This window comes from Camelus bactrianus, chromosome 2 (genome assembly GCF_048773025.1).
Source record: "Camelus bactrianus isolate YW-2024 breed Bactrian camel chromosome 2, ASM4877302v1, whole genome shotgun sequence".
NCBI lineage: Eukaryota > Metazoa > Chordata > Mammalia > Artiodactyla > Camelidae > Camelus > Camelus bactrianus.
In genome coordinates this window covers 120161718-120183031 of record NC_133540.1, presented here as the reverse complement: position 1 = coordinate 120183031, position 21314 = coordinate 120161718, and positions in this window count along the sequence as shown.

Sequence of the window (21314 nt, the reverse complement as noted above, 5' to 3'; positions counted from 1 at the left end):
CTTACCTTTTTACTCTACTTATGGTACTTTTTGATAACCAGAAAGTTAAAAATTGTTAATCTCTACACTTATTAATTCTTTACTTTTATTGATTATATGTATTTAGAAATCCTTCTCTATACTAAGTCATCAAGATAATCTTCCATGTTTTATTCTAAAAATGTAAAACTTTACCTTTCAAATTTATCTCCTAAACCAAAGAAAGTTTTTGAGGTAGAGATATAATTGTACTGTTTCCCCTATAGATAACAATTGCCTCAGTAACATTATTGACAAGTCCACTATTTTCTCACTGCTCTGAAATGTTACCTCTATCATGTATCAAGTTTGCATAAAGATGTGGGTCTATTTTGTTAGCTTTCTATTCTATTCTGTTTTTTGCTTTGTCCCAGTCTGTGCCAATAAGTGTCTTAATTATTATACTTTTATAAAAAGTGCTTAATGCATATAACGAGTCCTTTCAAATGATTATTCTTCAGAAATGTCTTCTAATGTTGAGCCTTTTTTAAATCCATATTACTTTTGTAATCAGTTTATCTAATTCATATAAAAACCTCTGTTGGAACTTTTATTGGAGTTAGACTAAATTTATACATTAATTTGAGAAGAATTGACATTTTAAAATGTTCAGATTTTTATTCATGAACATGGTATATCTCACCATTATTTAGGTTTTCTTTTATGTCTAAGAGTAAAGTTTGGAATTCTCCCTTGTAAAGGTAATTTCCTCTTTCATTAATTTTATTCCTATGTAGCATGTACTTTTTCTTATTTTAAAATTACATTTTCTATCTCTTCTGTCAATGAAATGAAGTACAGATGATTTTTATATTTGACCTTGTACCCAGAAAATATAACAAAATCTTATTAGTTTTAAGAAATTGTTAGTGTGTTCACATAGGCTTTCTGTGTAGATAATCCAATTGTGAATAATGACATTATTGTTTATTCTTAAAATTTTAAACTATTTTTAATGTCTTATGACTAGATCTCAGTAAATGATAAAAAGGAGAGTGAAGAATGTAAAGAAAAGTTACCTCTTCATTCTCACCTCATTTCTGAGTTTAAAGGCAATAAATGTAATGTCTTACATTTGTATATGATCCCACTGCAGTTTTTGGTTACATAGTCTTTATCATTTTAAGACACTTGTTTCTTTACTTGGCTTGTTAAGAGTTTTTATCATGCATGGGGATTAAATTTTACCTAATGCAATTTATGCTTTTGTTTCCATGTCCATATAACTGTTTCATCTTTGATATGCTTAATAGGATGAATCACAGTGATAGCTTTCCTAAAATTGAATGAACCTTGCATTCATGAGGTGAAACTGATGGATCATAGTATACTATTTGTTTTGTCAATGTACATTTTTGAGATTTTTGTAGGTATAATCACGAATAAAATCAGCCCATAATAGTCCTCTCCCATGTTACCCCTTGTCTGTCTTATTTTAGATCAAGGTAGTGCTGGCTTCATAAAATTTGATGGATAATTTCCCTGCTCCGTCTTTCTTTATCTTTTTTAAAAACATAAATGATGTTAGAATGATCTGTTTTTGGAATGTTTGGTTGAAATTGATAGTAAATTTTTGAGACCTGGTTTATTCTCCATCAGAAGATTTTAAACTAGTAATGCATTGTAAAAATAGTAATAGAATAATTAGTTCTTCTACCTTCCAGAGAGAGTTTCAGTGAGTCTACTTTGCTAGAAAATGGTAAATTTAATGTTAAATTTCAAATTTACTGTCATGATTGTTCATTGTATGTTCTTTTTGTCTCAAATCCTGAATGTGTTTTTAAGCTATATTCCTTTTACATTCCAAAAATGATTTATTCATTTTTTTCTCCCTCTCTTCCTTTTCTGATCAATTTTTATGCAAGTTTGCCTACTTTATCAGCCTTTTCAAATAATATAAATTGGCTTTGTCAATTCTTATTATTGTATTTCTTCTATTTATTAAATTTATTTATTTTTACTTTTGCTGAGTTTATTCTGCTGCTCTTAATCTAGTTTCTAACAAACATTCAGTTTTTTCTCTTTCAATATAAACATTTGAGTTATATTTCTTTTGAATTAGCTTTGTAATTGTAGCCTTCAATTATTGATGTGTTGTATTTTAATTATCATTCAGTTTTTAGAATGTTTACACTTACATTTTGATGTTTTTCTTTGACCCATGAGTTATATGGAAAATTGCAGTTTTCAATTTCCTACTTTACTATCACTTTAAAGTTAAAATTTATTACTTATTACTTATTTAATTTCATTGTTGTCTTAGAATATGCTCAGAATGATAATGACTCTTTGAGATTTGTTGAGGCATACTTCATACTTTGGCCCAGTTAAGTAGGCAAACGCTCCATAAAAATGTGAACTGTAAATTGTTCGATGATGGATTATTTGTATGTTCAGTTGATCAAATTCAACAATCCATTATGTTTTTTTTTCAGCTTCATTGCAGTATACTTAATATAAAAAATTACCCGTATTTAATGTATATGTTTTGATGAATATGGCTATATGCATACACCCATGATACATCACCAAAAAGTAATAAACATATCCATTACCTCCAAAAGAATTCCTGTGTCCATTTGTTGTTTTTTTAAGACTATTTTTAAATAGTAGTTTTAGGATCACAAAGAGGAAGGTACAGAGGTTTCCCATATACTCCCTGCCAATACATATCCATAGTCTTTCCCATTATAAACATCCCTCACCAGAATGGTACATTTGTTACAATTGATAAACCTGTGGTGACATCATAATCATGCAAAGTCTGTAGTTTACATTATGGTTTACTCTTCCTGTTGTACATTCTGTAGGCTTGGAAAAATGCATAATAACATGTATCCATCATCATAATATCATAACAAGAATTCTGCTGCTCTAAAATTCCTCTGTGCTCCACCTATTCATTCCTCAACTCCAACCTCTGGCAACCACCGATCTTTTTACTTTTCCCATATTTTTGCTTCTTTCAGAATGTCATATAGTTGGAATTACACATTATACAGCCTTTTCAGATCAGCTTTCCTCATTTAGTAATATGTATTTAAGGTTCCTGCATGTCTTTTCATGGCTTGATAGCTCATTTCTTTTTAGCACTGAATAATATTCCGTTGTCTGGATATACAACAGTTTTTAATTTGTTTGCCTATTAAAGGACATCTTGGTTGCTTTCAAGTTTTGGCAGTTATGAATAAAGCTGCTGTAAACTACCATCTGCAAATTTTTGTGTGGACATAGGTTTTCAAGTCCTTTGGGTAAATATCAAAAAGTAGGATTTCTAGATTGTAGGGTGAGAGTATGTTTAGTTTTGTAAGAAACTGCCAAACTGTCTAACAAAGTGGCTGTATCATAGCATTTGGTATTGTCAGTGTTCTTGATTTTGACCTTTCTAATATCTGTGTAGTAATATCTTATTATGGTTTTAATTTGCATTTTCCTGATGACATATAATCGCATTTTCCTGATGACATATAATCGAGAGCATCCTTTCATGTGCTTATTTGCCATCTTTATGTCTTTCTTTGTGAAGTGTTTGTTAAGGTCTTTGGCTCACTTTTTAATTGTGCTATTTGTTTCCTTATTGTTGTATTTCCTTTGTGTGTGTGTGTGTGTATGTTAAGAACTCTTAACGTGAGATCTAAACTTGAACAAGTTTTTAAGTGTATAATACCATACTGTAAACTATAGGCATTGTGTTGTACAGCAGCCTTCTAGGACATATTCATCTTGTACAATCATAGCTTTATACTCATTGAACTTTTATGATTTGTTCACTTGATTTAACAACTACTGAATAATATGCGTTAAACTCTGTCACTATGATGATACTTTCTTAATTTGTCCTTTTAATACTGTGCATGTATATGACACTATGTTATAAGATTTTTTATAAGTCTGAAATTGTCATACAGTTCTTTTAAACTAAAACTTTTAGTCTTTTGGAGACATATTATTTATTTCTAGCAATGCCTTCTGGCTTAATGTCTATTTTTTCTATATTAACATAGCTATACTTTCTATATTTTGATTAGCAAATGCCTGGAAACTTAGATAATGTTTCACTTAACCTTTATGCTTTACTTGATTTAGGTATATCTTTTACAAGCAGTGTATAACTGGATACTGTTTTATTTATATAGCATGACAAATTTTGTCTGACTATCAAGTATAGTCTATATTTAGAGTGATTAAAAGAGTTTTTCTAGTATCTTGTTTTGTGTGTTTGTTTTATCCTACTTTTAAATATTAACTTTATTCTTTCTTGCCTTTTTTAGAATTTAGTATTTTTTAATCTTATTCCAGTTTTCCTTCTGTATTTTTGGATGTTGCGTTATGTATTTTATCATTAGTGATTATTTGAAATGTTTTAACATACATTTTATTTTGAATAACACAAAGACCCTAGCAAACTTTTGAGCAAATTATCTCATGGTTATGATACATGTCAAGAAACTTAATTCTCTCTTCTATCTGCACATATTGTACATTATTATTATTGTTTTATGTCACTTAAGTTTGTTTAGATTTATTCTTTTCCTTATTGTTTTCTTGGCTTATTATTTATCCTTGGGTTTTAATTTTCTATTTGGACTTATTTTTCTTCTTATTGAAATAGGTTTTTAGAAATTCCTTTAGTAATGGTAAATTCTCTCTCTCTTTTTTTTTTTTTAGTTTATTTGAAAATGTTATTTTGTCTGCATTTTTGACAATGAAGTTGGGTTTACAATTTTAAGTTGGCAACTATTTTGTCTAAACACTTTAAAGTTAATATTGTAAACTTATTGTACTATTTTCTAGATACTATTTCTGCTCTTGGAATTTAATGCAATTTTTATTTCTTTGAGGAAGTCTATTTTTTTCTGGACATGTTTAATATTTTAACTTACATTCCAAAATCTCACTATAGAGTAATTGAGTGTGAATTTCAAAAAAAAAATCATCCTGATTTGGATTCACTATATTTCCTAATCTGTTGTTTGATGTCATTATTTTGCAGAAGTTCTAAGCCAGTGTGACTTCAAATACTGAAACTCTAACCTCTGTATTATTTCCTTCTGGGAACTTGTTTAGATTTATTGTAGGCAGTATCATTCTATTCTCTGTATTTCTTAACCTCTCTTCAGATCCCTTTGCTTCATTATGAGTAATTTCATTTGATCCATCTTCAGGCACACTAATTCTGTCTTTAGCTAAATCAAGTCTATTATTTAGCACATCCAATGGAGTTTAAATTTCAAATATAAATTTATTTATGGAAAACTTATTTGGGTTTTATAAAATTGTTTCATCATTTTATAGTATCTTTTGTTATTCTTGTATGTCTTGCTTATTCATTTAAAAAAATTGTCTAATTATATTTTGATGGCCTTTATTTTTGGAAATTCTATGATGTCTACAGTTAGGGAAGGGTCCTAAAGAAATCGTTTGCATTTGATATTCCTGGGCTTTCAGAAGAATTGTTAAACTGGTACCACTATAAACTGTGTTCTCAGCTTGAACTTTTTTGGCAAATTAGGAGATAAGTTTAAAGTTGGTAATGAATGCAGGCTATTTTATGTATTCATACATTTATCTATTTGTTTTCCATTTCCATCATAACAATGGTGAATAGACAATATTATTTGTCATGTTCTTTTACAGACATTTGTTCTTGTCTACTTTTCCCTGAGCATGTAGGCTTTCGGCATTGTCACTTTATGTGAAGGTCTTAATGCCAGTTTCTATTTTGAGCAGATATGTGATAATCAAGTTAAATTCTAGATTACTGTGCTTGCCTCAGCACTCAGGAAGCCTTTGTATCTTTGTCCACTTACCATCCTGGATTTCCTTTTGTTTTGGGTCTTGACTTATGAGGATTTCTCTTATTTTCTTGTTATGTTAGCTATGTACTGAGAAGGAGTTTTGAAGCAGAATTTTATGAGCATATTCAGGTATTTTGTAGCTGGAGAATTTGAGAATACCTGAAATTTCAGAACAAGGAATCTGGCAACATAGTTTTCAACTTCTTTGGCTGTGACATTTAGCATTAAGTATAAACAACTAAACAATATAAAATTTCTTCTTATTATTATTGGATTATGAGGTCCCAGTCTCCACTTGCTAACCACCACCATCTCTCATACTTCTGGAGGAAGCTAACAGAGATTCCCAAATCAGAGCAATAGATCCATGGGAAATGTTCCAAGTTGCTAAAATTCATATTATACAGACACATTTGGAAAATATCCCATTTTTAAGTGTTGGACCACCCATCTTCATTTGTGAATGTCATAGATTTATTGTGCTTCTGAACCATCTTATGATGGACTTGAACATCCCAACAGCGAGTGTCAGCAAATCTTGTCTGCAATGTGAAGAGGGAAGCCAATTCCATTTTGAGAAGACATGCTTTACAGAATATCTAGAAACTGAAAAAAAAAAAATGTTTTGCAAGGGATTCAGCTACTTCGAATTGCTTTCCATCTCAATGAAACAACAACATGGATGTCAAGATTTACGTGCATTTTATATCCATCAAATCAATATAGAAAGATGAAGGTAACATTTCTGCTGCTTCTGTGGAATGAGAATGAACCATGTTTTACAGCAATGCCAATAAGATGAGCAAAAGAGCAAATACTGAAAGTTTTTATTCAGGAGATCTATCCTAAATGGGGTATGCATAAGACAGCAAGTATTAAGATGCACTGTAGTTGTACAAAAGTCTTGTTGGTATGAGACATAAAAAGGTCTTTTACTCCCAAGGAGACTGGGTATTTCATGCATCCTATAAAGTCAAGAGTAGTCTGAACAGCTTACCACACATTTTAAATAACAAAGATAAAGCCAGTATCATTTAGTATACCACTTAAACTTCTGAGCTCATTTAAAAACTGACTTAGTGAGCATCAAGTAATAAGAGATGGATGACGACTAAAATGCCAAAAATATGGTGGCCTTCTCCAAAATAAGAATGGCTTGACAACCTCAGGAAAAATGTCCAAGAGAGTAAATGAGTCTTTACTACCTTTCATCTTTTGGAGCCCTCGTCTTCCTTTCTTGGGTTCTCGGATCCTGACACTGTCTAATGTTGCTCCTTGACTGCTAAACTGATTCTGCACCCCAGTAAGCCCCATCTTCCCTCAGCCTCACTTGTTTTTTAAAATACATGTTCTTAGTTTAAGAAATGATTGGTGGTTTGACAAAATCAATCGGTCATTCAGAAATCTTAAATACAAATGAATTTTCTTAAGAGAAATTAATGTAGGAAATTTATTTTGAGAATTTAAAATAATCACAGCATTTTTCTGCTAAACTACATTAATAGGAAGAATAAGTAAATGGGTTATAGAAAAATTAAGTACACTATATTAATATATGTATTTATATAAAAATATATAAATTGGTGTATACATCTATACATATAAATATAAATATATATGTATACATATAATGATTAAATCATCATAGATGATTGAGCTAGGAATTGCCTTAGCTGATAAATACTAGCTCTTGTTTTTCATATTTTCCATTTCTAGCATTCAAGTCTAAAAGTTCTTTGTCAGACATTGTATTCATAATCTTTCTTTTTTTAAATTGAAATACAGTTGATTTACAATATTATGTTAGTTTCAGGTATGGAGCAAAGTGATTCTCATATATATATATTCATTTTTCAGATTATTTTCCATTATAGGTCAGCTATTGTGTATAGTTCTCTGTGATATACAGTAACTCCTTGCTGTTTATCTATTTTATATATAGCAGTGTATATCTGTGAATCCCAAACTCCTGAAATAACCTTTTTTAAAAATTCTTACGTTATTCTCACCTTGCTCCTCCTCCTGAGAAGGTTGAGTCATTGGCCATATTTGCTGCTCTATTTTGACTCAGGGATCCCTTCCCTGACTCGTTTTATTTTAGAGACCTTCCCTGATATTTACTGCTATGTTTCTGTCTTGGACTGACTTAAAAGTAAAATAGAAAACCAAACCAACAAATGAAACACCAACTGGAAAACAGAGACGTTCAAACGGTATCATTGAATCCTATCAGGGTAAGACAGCCTCACACTGTCCCTCTCACAGGATTAGTTTCATTATCTCAACTGCCATCTTTCATTTGCTGGCTTGTTGTAGTCTGGGAAATCCTGCTGGAGTGGAAGCTCCATGAGAGCTGGCGCTTTGTCTATTTTCTTCTCCTTCTGAAATACACGTGCCAATAACAAGGCCCATCACAGGCCACGCGCTCGGAAATCTTTGTTGAATGAATGAATTGCTGGGGAAGATGGATGCGGGCCAGGAAGGCACTTTAAATAATACGTTGAAATCTGAGAGACTTGGCAGTATTACTGAATCGGGCTGCCAACGGAAGATCTTAAACACTCTTTGGGGCAGTTTAAGCAGTTTTACTTTGAAATTAGTGAATGTACATTTTAAAAGGTGTTGAGATTTCTGTCACCTTTCTCCAAAAATGTGTAAACAATTGCACAGAAAAGGAAAGGTAACCGCGTTTCTTCCAATGATCTTAAGCGCTGTAGATATGCTCTAGGGAAATCGTAGACAAGATACCTAGAAAGATGTTTCCACTCTTTTAAATCATGTTTGAATAATTGGCTCTCAGACAAAGTTTTTAAGTAAAGGGAGAGATAAACTGGAAAAAGACTGAATGTAAAAAGCAAAAAGGAATTACACAATTATATACACACAATCCTCCCATAGTCTGCATTTTCTACCAGTTGTTATTGCAGTACAAGTTTGGAACTGTGTATGTCATGCTGCTTTAAATACTACTGTGATAATGATGACAGTAATGATACTCGTAACAACGTCAGAGTGTATAAATCCTATTTCACACGTATAAATTTCTACTAGGTATCACATACCCATTTTATAGGAAAAGTAATAGATTAACAGAGGTTTATTACTGTCACATCTTATAAACCCAATTGTTAGGGCTCTACTTGCCATGTGCTTTGTGTTTTAAAACCTTCTAATAGGAAAAAAAATACAAGATGCATTATCATTTATATCTCACCTATATGTTACACATTGCCTTGCATAATGGGAATTTCTAATTTGTATCAAAATAGCAAAAAAATCCTTGTTTTAAAATTGTGGAGGCCATGCACCTTTGGGGACTTATCTTTGTCCACCTCCTCTCTGCTCTCGCTTAATACTTTCATTTGCTCTCATTCTCCTAACCTCGTTTATTGGTCAATGACTCTCCAATCTTTATCTTCAGCTTAGACCTCCCTCCCAGTCTCAGGCCAATAGACCAATTTCAGCTAAAATACTGCAGATATCTTAAACTTAAGGCATTAATTTCTTCCAAAAATCCACCTCTATTCTGATGCAAGATGGTTAATGAAAAAAATTTTAGACTCTCTGTTCTTTCAAATCTCATCTGGTTCATTGGAGAAATACAAAAATAAACTCGTAGTAACCTTGGAAAGTTAGGAGGAGCCCACCGGCACAGCAGAATGGTAAGAATTTCTGGAGCTTAACAGTGACGTCCAGCAGATATGCTGCCTTGGTAACATAACAGGTGTCAAGGAAGACTTATAAAACAAAAGGGTTCCCCTGGAAGAATGCTAAGATAATGCTGAGAACTGAAGGGACAGAATCTGGAAGAAGGGTCTGAACATGGTCAAATTTCAACCAGGAATTATTTCAAAGACAATCTTTGTCTTAGTTTCCCAATTATTATAGAGCACCCAACTCCAACATTTTTCTCAGAGGAAACAAAATCCAAAGTAATTATATAGATCTAAAAAGTAAGCAAGTGATAAAGGCAGAGAGAACTGATGAGGAATTTCCTTATTCAGAGAAGCCATCACTCACCTGCCTGGACATTCAATCCACCCTATTTGAGGAAATTAAAATTTTGTTTTCAGAGCTAATAAGAGATTTCTGACTAATAAAACCCACCAACCACTAAAGAGGGAAAACAGAAAATCTAAAACCAAAAAAAAAAAAAAAGATGAACATGGATTATCTAAATGGCAATGAAAATCCACCTGGCAGCAGTAACAAAGGGGACTTCAAGCAAGAAGCAATGTCCCAGCATTCTGAGGAAAGAATCCTTTGAATCAGTTTTTTCTGTCCCCAGCCAGAACAGCATTCAAGTGTGAAGACCAGATAAAAACATTGTTATGTAAGGAAAGAATATTTCCACCCACAAATTTTTTCCTAATGAATTAATTTGAGAGTATATTCTCACAAAAACAAAAATAAATCCACAAGAAAAGATGAGGAGCTTGCAACTATTCTGGAATAAAACATTTATAAATTTTATGACTGTCTAAATAATTATTAATGCAGTAGTTGTGAATCATAAGACAACTATTAAAGAATAATTTGTAAAAACATGGAGATAACACAAAATTATAATAAAATGAAAGTAAAAATCCAGATGATTTCAGCGTGTGAGGGAGATATAGCTCAAGTGGTAGAGCACGTGCTTAGCATACACAAGGTCCTGGGTTCAATCCCCAGTACCTCCTCTAAAAATAAGTAAGTAAAACCTAATTACCTCCCCTCCAAAAGAATTCTTTTAATATATTTTAAAATTTTTAAGAAAAGAAGAACTCAAAGAGATCTAGATAAGAATACAGCAGTTCCTTCCTTAAAAAAAAAATCCAGATGATTTGAACACCATGAAACGAACTTGGACACAGGAAAGAGATAATAGCCAGCTAAGAATTTTGTCTTGGTTCGTGGGAGAAATTGCAATCCTTTTAAGTGCTGTGCATGTGTGTATTAGTTTCCTAGTTCCACCGTAATAAATTGTCACCAACTGGATGACTTAACACAACAGAAATTTATTCTCGGACAGTTCTGGAAGCCAGAAGTCCAAGATCAAGGTGTCGAAAGTGTTGGTTCTTTTGCAGGCTCTGAGGGAGAAGTACATTCCATGGCTCTCTACTAGCTTTTTACGGCAGCCAGTAGTTCTAGGTACTCCTTGGAGTGTAGACACATCAATTCCATCTTTATGAGTCCTTCCCTCTCTGTACCTTTCACTGTCTCTTAAAAAGACACCCATAATTGGCTTTAGAACCCAGAATGATACCATTTTGAGATTCTTATGTAAATTATGTCTACCAAGACCCTTTCTCCAAATAAGGCCATTGTCACAGGTAGACATGTCTTTTGGGAGGTCACACTTCATCTTCTACAATGTCTTAATACATATTGAATAACAAAAATAAACTCTTATACTACTTTCAATATATCAAGCACTAGGTGCTTTATGTATATTAACTGAAATAATTTCCCTGATAACCCTATGATCTATGTGCTACTATATCTACTTTACTGATAAGGAAACTGAGGCACAGAGAGTTTAAGTAATTTGCCCATGATCACACAGGTAGTTACAATGGTGGAACAAGGGTTAGGATCTATGAGTTTGGCTCCTGTATGTATGCTCTTACCCACTATGTTTGTTAAATTTAAATTCTACAAATTAATTGAATACAAGAGAAGTGGAACGTAAGATATCCGAACAACTAGAAAATATTAAACTGCAACAAGGAGTACTTCATTGATTTTATGAAAGGAGGAAAAATTCAGAAAGAATTATCTCCAAAAAAGAGATAGCATGGAGAAGACATCAAAATAAGGTGGTTGATGTCAATTCAAGTAAAACATAGAAATTGTAAGAAGAACAAAAATAATTTAAAAAGAATTCCTACAACATGCTGTTCAAGAGACAGCTAAATCAAACAACATATAAATGTGGGGAGTAAAGTGATGCAAAGAGATATTACAATCACATTTTAACAAAAATAAATAGTTGCATTGTTCTTCAGAGATTGGTCAGAGTATTTTTTTAATGTAAATCAGATTGTGTCATCCCCACATTCAGAGACCTCCAATGGCTCCTTGCTGTGTTTTGAATAAAATATCAACTCCTTTAATGGCTTACAAAGTCACAAATCACCTGGTTGGTACCCAGCTAACTTTATATCCCATATCCTCCTCTCCCAATTTCCCTCTCTCGCTATGTTCTGAGTCTACTGAGATTTTTGTTCCCCAAATTTGTCGGTACACTCTTTTTTCTCCCTGCCTAAGATACCCTTCCTGTGCCCAGCTTTGACTTGGTTTCTATTCATCATTCAGATTTAAGGTCACAGATGACTTCTGCAGAGATGTCCTCCCCACATTACCTCAAGCGACCCATCATTAAGCTCTGGCACTTTGCCTTAACTATTTCCAACGCAATTATTTCAACTACGTGCTCTTACTTGTTTGTTAAAGCCATTTACAATCACAGAGTCATCAGCTTTTACACCACAATCACCTGCTAAATTAGTCCCCCTTTGGTGGCACTATAATAATCCCTGCTTCTGGGAATCCAGCAAGTCTTATACAGGATGATATCTAAGGTCAGTCTTAGAAGATGAGCAAGAGTTAGGCTTTAAGTTAAGGAAATGGTGGTAATTTGTGGGTACATATTTAAATAATTTAAATATATAAGTGGAGAATAAGGAGACCAGTTGGGATATTGTTGATTCTCTTTCAGCCACATTCTTTAAAAAAATCACCAGTGCTATTATTCTGAACATCATCTATTTGACCCTTTAGGACTAGTCTCCATCCTTCTCTCTTTACTTCATGCCTGGAAGGCAGGCCAAATCAAAGGGCTCTCTTGTTATCTGGCTTCCATTTGGAAGGCTGAGAAATGCCAAGAGTACATGCTTAATTTTTTCCCCTACAATGATTGAGTGCCTACAATGTGCCAAGCACTGTTATAGACCAGAAGGACACTGCAGTGAACAAAGTAGATAAAAATCATTGCCCTTGTAAAGCTTACATCTTAACTGAGAATGACGCTGAATAAAATAAATGTGCAAAATTATATGAGGCATAGCAATAATAATTATGAAAAAAATAAAGCAGTAGGGGATAGCGATGTTGGAGAACTTTGAAATTTAAAGTTGGTCACGGATCCTGCAGGACCCGAAGGGCCACTGTAAAGAGTGTGGATTTTACTCACTGTAAATAAAAAGAAAACTTTGGGGGTGGAGGTTGAACCTGTGACACAATCTAAATTAACTTTAATTTGTTTGTTTTATAGTGTGTGTATGTGTGTATATGCATATTTTAGAATAGACTAAAGGAAGGCAAGAAAATGTATAAGGGAAACTTATTTAAGAAGTTAATAGCAATCATCCAGGCAAATGATAATGATGGCTAAAACTTACCAATATTACCAGCTTAGTGGCAATGGAGTTGTTGACAACGTGATGTGAAATGGTTAGATTAAAGACACAGTTTGAAGGTAAAGTCAAGGTGATTTTCTGATAGATTCATTCATTCAACACATTTATTGAGTGCTTACTATGGGCTAAGCATTATGCTAGGTGCTTGGGTTAGAAGAGTGAGCAAAACCAAGATCCGTGCTCTTAGAGAACTTAAAATATAATGATAATATGCAAGCACTAAACAGTGAAAAAAAACCAATAGATCAAGTGTATAGCGTGTTACATAGTAAGTGCTATGGAGGAAAAAACTGATAAAAGTCTTGAGTGAAGAAGGGCAACAAGGATAATTTTAGTAATAAACAGTCAGAATGTGCCTGGCCAAGCAGGTGATATTTGAGTGAACCCTTGAAGGAAGAGAGGGAATCAGCTACACTGATATTTGAAAGAAGAATTCTCTTGGCAGAGAGAACAGCTAGAGCAAAGGCCATAGGGTAGGTACATGCCTGGGGGCTCACAGAACCCAGAAAAGGCTGGCGAAGCTGGAACAGAGTAGAAAGAGACAGGCATGAGGATAGGACATCAGAGGAGCAGCAGGTTTACGTGTAGACTACACAGGGCTTTCTAAGCACTGGGGCTTACTCTCAGGGCAATGAGAGCCAATGCAGGGTTTTGTGTGGAGGAGAAGCAAGAGCTAACCTTCGTTTTAAAAGAAGTATGCAGGTTGCAGTATTGAGAATCGACTCTGGAAGTCAAGGTTCGATGCAGGTAGACCAGCTGTGAGGTGGGGTGTGTGAAAGAGAGAAGATGTCAAGGACAAAGTTGCCATATAAAAAACGTACGGAAAAAACTGGGAGGAGAGTAGGTTATAGGGAGGGTGGGAGGAAGATTAGGATTTACTATTGGACAAATTAGGGTTGAGATGACCATTAGAGATTCTTTCCTCACTTTTTTTTCCAGGTCTCTATCCCACAGCACTCAGTTATTTAACAGATGATTCTAGAAAAAGCAAGTGAACGTGGTCAGCTTAGTCACTCTGTTTATTCTCTTATTATGGGAACCACATTACTTGCAGGAGAAAAAATGCATTCTCTGATTCTGTCATCTAAGTTTTCAAAGTCAAGCCCCCAGTGAAAGTGTCTATGTCTGTATAACAATTGTGTGACTAGATGAGTAAACTTCAGTCTTTGGTAAAGAGTCAGTAAATGTGATTTGCTGCAGTTCCATGGCTACTTTCTCTAAAGCACTTTATATAGAATGAAAGTGACTATTTGAATCTCAGTATGTCGGAGCCCATGTCAATCTGTCGATCCTTTTGAGACTTGGGGGGTGGGAGAAAAATGGCATCATTCCTTTTCTCCAAACTAAAGATTTAAAAAAATGAATATAGAGTTAATTTTACAAAAGATTATTATTAAGAGGAAGCCTTCACATCCAAGTCTTCTCAATTTTGAAGGTAAAACTGAATTTGACCTTTAACTAAAGATCAATTCCACTGGGTAACCAATTTGGACTGATTCCACTGGAGATCACCTAAGAGTATTCTGGCATTGTAAATGGCCATTAAAAGCCATCAGTGCTATAATTCTTTTAGAAACAGATAGTTATGTGAGAGTCATATGATGGTTATTGCTTTATGATTTAGATATTATTTAATGAACAGTTGGAAATATCTATCAAGCCTGACTTGACAAAAGAGGACAGACAGAACCTCTATCTTAGCCAAGACTATTTGTGGAAAATGCTGTAATTTCCAAAAGCATACCCTTCAAACTGACAATAATAGCACATTATCCGTTTGCTTTACATCTTTCACTTAAAATTATCAAAACATTTTGCAGTACCTGACTTTAGTCTTATGTGTTAACTAGAGTCACAACTGTAAGTCACTAAGACTGCTCATCACCATCATCAGAGGTCACTCTAGGTGAGGAGTTTTAACTTGTTTTGTGCCACGGACCATTTTAGCAGTCTTTTGAAACCACCTCAGAATAAGAGTTTTAAATGCATAGAAGCCCAGGATAAAAACCATATTAAAGCATAGAGCATTTTAAAGTGTACTCAGTTTCTCATTTTGCTTAAATGTTGCACCTATTCACAGGTTTGCTGGCATTATTCAAGAATTGCCTTATTTTATTAGTTACTAACCACTGGCTTATTGAATTTTTACTTTGGCTATGTTGCTCATAAAGTGTCACAAAATTTTCATTGGTTGTAAATATCTCATGTCTGATGTAAACAAACAACTCTTTAATATTACACGACTAAACAGAAAGGTATTGCGAGTTGTTCATGCTTAGGAAAAATAGAGGTCTTGAATCAAAATTATATTTACGTTAGGACAAAAAAATGTATTTTTTTGTTTCAAGTTCAGAACTCCAAATTAAGATGTACCCTGATACACTTCCACAGCAAACCGAATTGAATCAAACCCATTAGTGACATGAACAGTTCAGGATTCCCCAGAAAAGAAAAATCCTAGTGGTTGACCTGAGAGACAATAGTTACCTTAGTTGTTGAAGAGAGATGAGTATTTCCCAGAGAATTACTTAAGCCAGAGCTTGTAATTAAGAACATACTCTTTGACAGGCCTGCGCTGACTATCCAATACAAGTTATGTCTACCTCTGGTAGTCTGTTATAGCAGTTTGTCCTTTCCTTTATGGCATCAATCTCAATTTATAATTATATACTTAGGTCTGTGTTTACTTGTCTACTGTCTGTTTTCCACACTTGGTTTTAAGTTCTGGAGAACAGGGACTATGTCTCTAGCCCCAAACACAGTGAATGTCACACATAAAGGACTCAATAATTATCAGTTTAATGATTAAATGAATTGCTGAATTTATGGATGAATAAAAACATTATCACTCTCTCCAGACATTCTCATTTGACAGATTCGTCTTCAGCAAAGACAGTACAATAAATTGTACATTTATTTACATTTCCATTAGAGTACTGGAAATAATCCATGAAATATTGCTGGCAAAATACTTTAAAATTTCCAGTGGTGACATGTTTTGTACCAATGATATCTATTACTTTTCACAATTCTTTTGTATCCAAAGAAAGGTAGACATCAGAGTTTTGAAGATGGATTATTGTGAAAAGCAGAAAAGCAAAACAAACAAACAAACAACAAAAACAGGATATAGGAGAAGAAAATGAAAATGAATAAGAAAAAGTCAAATAAGATATAGGTTAAAAAAAAAGATCAAATAATTACACAAACAGAAAAAGGAACCAACATTAGTATATAAAAAAGCCAGATTTTAAAAAGTTATGTAACACTTCACATTTCCACAATTTGGGGCAATGTAACATGTTCTACCTTTCTTTTTTTTTCATTGCCAAATTTGTTGGTTTAAATCCCCAGTGAATTTCTACCATGTAGTAACTTGCCTCTGCCCCCCTTTCTGCCTAGAGCCCCTCCAGTTGCCTATCACTAGTTTTCTCATCATAGTCATCTTTCAAGACCCCAATGAGGCTCTGATTTCTCCATTACAACATTTCCATTTTATCTGTTGAAGAAGTTGAGACTCAGGGGTAAAGAAACAATGCAAGTGCACACATGGGGACATCACGAGGACGAGAACACAAAGGAGTGTTCTTTCCATAGCGTTACAAGGTCTATGATTTGGAGGACCCTTTGCTCCAAGGTTTGAAATACTGTACATTATCCATCAGTGGAGCCAGACCATGTCTACCTGGGTCAACATAAAAAACAGGAAATGTTAGTGGGAATCCATAAGAGTATAGTTACTATCAAATCTGAGGTACACACTACAAAGCTGTCTGCTATATCTTCCCAAGTATGCAAAATGAAGTATATGGAATAAAAACCAAAGCATTAAGTTGATTAACATATAATGGCCTAAAAGTACATACATAATATGTGATAATATGTGATAATATGTGATATCAAAGGATACATTTGCAGGGTATGCAAGAATATCGGATGAGCAAATTCCTATTGAACGATGAAGTGATTTGCAACATACTATGAAAAGCATAACTTTAAGGAGGCGGTTTCCTTTTCCCCTTTAATAAAGAACATAAATTTCATTAATTTTAAAATGTGACTTTCAAAGGCAAATGTACCCATGGGCATCCCAGAGAGACTCAACAGGATTTTAAATTTAGGAAAGTAGTATAGTTACACAGTATAAAATCAATATCTATTGGTTATTAAAACATTTCATTCAAGTTTGACATTTATAGGTTTGGTTGGTATTTTTCCTTACTTGCTTTATTTGAAGGTCTGAGTAAGTGACTGTAAACTACAGGATTTTGTTTAGGAAGTACCTCTAAGGCCTCCAAAGGCAAAAAACTCATCCTTTCCTGATGCTGCCTAAAGATACTTCCATCTATTCATTTATTCACTTGTTTATTTCATAAGCATTTATTGGCATCCATTAACAGGTACTTCAAAAAAAAAGTCACCAATTCTTGTCTTCAAGGAAAACAAAGCTACTGTGTGAAGACATATGTAAAAATATGAATGCAATAATAAAATTGCTCTGAGAAAAATGTGAATGAAGTACAGAGAATACAGTTGAGGGTAGAGTAGACAAAATTAAATCCTCAAGGGAAGGTCACACTAGGAAGGAGACTCAGAAGAGAACAGTGCAGATGGAAGAGGCAGCAGGGCAAACAAAGGATTGGAGACTTGGCACTGGGGGGCTCTGGCCTCATCGCAAGGCCTGCCCTATGAGTCAGATTTAAAGTAACAACACTTAAAGATAAGTGAAACTCCTTGATTAAAAGTAAAGGATGAGCAAATATATTTTCAGGTAAGTATAAATGTCAGGTAAGCAAAGGTCAAATAAAATTCAAGGCAAAGAGCATTTTATAAGACAAAAGTAGCCATTTCATAAAAATAATGACTCACAATGGTATAAATTTGCAGTAATATAAATATCTCATAGCAAATGAAGTTGGCTCAAAATTATGGAAGTTGAAATATTATTTTCATGGAAGTTAGTAGCACACTTATTTATGTCTGACAAATTTGGTATGCAAAAGTTCATCAGGATATGAAAGTCATAAATTAATAAAATATATTGTATACTACATGTTATTTTGTTATTTACTAATTAACGTTATAGTTATATAATTTAATATCTACTATACTATATTATTTCATTATAACATATCAAACAATATAATTACTATTTGCTATTTTTTTATACATTATATACATACATACCAAACATTCCACAGTACGAAGAAAAAAATACCTTGCTGGGCATCACAGATCTTATACAAAAACTGTACATACGATAGCCACCCCCACAAAATCTGGATACATTTAAAAAGAAGTCAGTTTATGGGTTACATTATCTTGATGTTAATGCAATGAAACTAAATATTAATGAGAAAAATATATGTTTAAAAAAGCTTGGAAAATAAAAAAATCATAAATAACTCTGAGGTCAAAGCAGAAATTATATTTGTCCTGACAACTATTAGAGTACACCATAAATGCAACTACCACCTATTACGTGAATGGAATGCAGACAAATTTCCACCTAGAAATTTCCATATACCTAAATGCACATATTTTATGCAAGAAATAATGAAAATGAAAGACTGAACATTCAGCTCAAGAATTCATGACAAAGTAAAACAAAAACTGAGTAAAGCAGAGTAAAGGAATTAATAAATGAGAAATACAGACAGAAGAGAATGAGTTAGAAAACCAAAAAGTAGCAGAATAGAAAAATAAATATAAATGAAGATTAAAAAAATAGAATAGGATAGTCAAACCTGGTGATGTTCATTGAAAGAAAGGAAATGAAAGTAGAGGAAGTCACAACTATAAAGCATTAGGAATAAAAAATACATTAAAATCACATACAATATTATTTTCAATGTAAAATCACTATAAACTCAAAATTGGAAAATAGGTCATAGAATATAAAGATATATTAATTATCAAAATTAACTTAAGATGTAAAAATCAAATAAAGACAAATAGAAAACATGAAACTTAAAGAAAAAGGTCTTCTAAAAATGGTACCAGGGAAAGATGATTCAGATGATTTCACGGGAAAGTTATGTCAAGATAATTCTTATGCTATTTAGACAGTTTCAGAACATAGAAAATGCTTTATGAAGCAAATAAAAGACAGGCCCCCAAATCTTTCAAATTAGCATGCAAAAGTATACCATAATGCCACAGTTTTAGGATTATAGATTTAAAGATCCTCAAGAAAACATCAATTTGTGCCTAGTATCATATAAAAACAGCAATATTAAATGATGAAATGGCCTGGGTCCAAAAAATTCAAGGGCAATTGCTTATCGTATATTAATAAATTATATGTATATATAATCAATTGTACAAAAAAGAAAAACCATGTGACTGTCTTGATAGTTGCCCAAAGTGCATTTGATAAAATTAACTAACTGTTCATTTCTCATAAACATTTAAAAGGTAACTTCCTTATACATTGAAGAAAATCTATATCAAAAGCATTTTATTTAATAGAGAAACCACATAAAGAGAAATGGAGGCACAAATATTGGCGAATATAAAACAAAATAATTATTAGTTAAAGATGATATATTTCCCTGGACAACGAAATAGAATCCAGTGAAAAACAATTACAACAAATTGAAACGCTTTTAGAATTATTAGAATACTTACATGGTAAGGTGCATTCAGGTCTTATTTGTAGTTTTAATGTGAATGCTCCACACTCCATATTTAAATCTGTCCAATTATCTCTCTTTCCAAGATATCTCATCACTTCAATTTCTTGTGTTTCACTTTAATGACTGTTCTTCATTCTCTTCCTTTTCCTATTATTCCTCCATGTTTGTTAAAAAGCTATGCTGCAACCTCAACCTTTTTGTCTGACCTTATTCTTTATACCTGGTTTAACTACAACTTGGCCTTTCCAAGAGGATTTCACTTTCTTAAGTGGCAGCTGCTGTTTTTAGAGCCTTGCAAAACATCTCAAGTTATAGATTCACAGTCCAACTACCTCTAACATGCTTCTTCTGAGGCTTATGCTTTCTTCTCCATAAAGAAAAACAGCAATAACAAAATGAAAACAAAACTTCCTTCTTGAAAGCGTGTGCCATCTGGCTAAATCACTACTTCCTCACTATTATCCACAAACTTCTGATTTAACCCTCTTATTCCGCTAAAGGCTATGGCTTTTATTTCACACTTTTCTTTTCCATCTGAAATCCCACTATGATCCAGGGTGACTTCTAGGCCAATATAGGACATGTCTCATACTGGCCAAGAGCCACAGTGTGCCTGCCACTTGGACTTTGTCCCCATCAGGGCAAGGCTTCTCTCTGAATTCATTAAGTCAATGACTTCCCTCTCTCCGCAGCCTCCCACTCCTCCAGCTCCTGAACTCGGCTCTTCCTACATCACTTCTTCCATCTATCTGGAGCACCCAAAGCTGTGATTGTGACTGGGGTACATTCAAATCACGCTGGGAGCTTTAAGAAAATGTGGACGCCTTTTGTCCTATCAAAGACCAATTGTTTCAGAATTTCTGGGTTTTGGATTTAGGCTCTGATATTTTATAAAAGCAACCCAAGTACTGTGCAGGCAGATTAGGAACCACTGCCCGGGGGTACTTTTGTCTCTGCTTACAGTTGTCTATTCACTGCCTTCTGTATCCAGCTTGGATTCCGAGTGTAATCGCTTCAAACTGGTCTTTGGTCAATAGCCTCAACTTTATTTTTCTGTGATCCCTTCCATTATTGTCACCTGGTGAAGTTACACCCTCATGGAAAACTACTGCTCTGAGCTTCTAAGCACTGCTAGAGGAAAAATATACAATCTTGCACACTGGAGTTGTCACTAATCTGTAGTCACTGATATAAAATGGCTCATCGCTGCCCTGCAGTCCTCCTGTGTCCATAATAAGCTCATTTTTTCCTTTACTCTATGACACATGTCAAACCACCTCCATTTGCTTCAAATTTCTAACCCTATCACCTCACCCATCTCTCACAGATGTCCTTAAAATGAAAATTTCACAGTAAGAACAGAATTCTTTTCATGGAAACCCTCTGAACTTCCAGTTACTACAGCCCCAAACATACATGCTTCTGCACAAGATTACCTCTTTCCTTCTACTACAGTG